The sequence below is a fragment of the Macrotis lagotis genome, chromosome 2 (assembly GCF_037893015.1).
Source record: "Macrotis lagotis isolate mMagLag1 chromosome 2, bilby.v1.9.chrom.fasta, whole genome shotgun sequence".
Classification (NCBI taxonomy): Eukaryota; Metazoa; Chordata; class Mammalia; order Peramelemorphia; family Peramelidae; genus Macrotis; species Macrotis lagotis.
Window position 1 is genome coordinate 62,748,410 of NC_133659.1, and position 365 is coordinate 62,748,774.

The following is a 365-nucleotide window of genomic DNA, read 5'->3' on the forward strand; positions in this document are numbered from 1 at the left end:
AGATAATTCACTTTCTATACTTCACCCCATTGAATTCCCTCCCTCAGGACCTGCCAAACATATATCTTGTGCCATAGAGAAAATTTCTGTCACCGTTACTGCTCATGTTGCTCTCCTTAAAGACTTTCAAGGTAGATCACATCAGGAAATTACATCTGAAGAAAGAAGTGCAAGAGTAAGGAAAATTCAATTGAGAAATAATCAGGCTGGTTAAAATGTATGCACTGAATTCCCCTCCAAAATTTCTGTTTCTAATCTAGTTATCTCCTTTTTTAGATTTTTTCTGCAAATTGCATAAGTAAACTTTTCTACCATACAAAAGGTAGTGTAGGATTTTGAGTAACTTAATCCTTCTAAACTTAAAA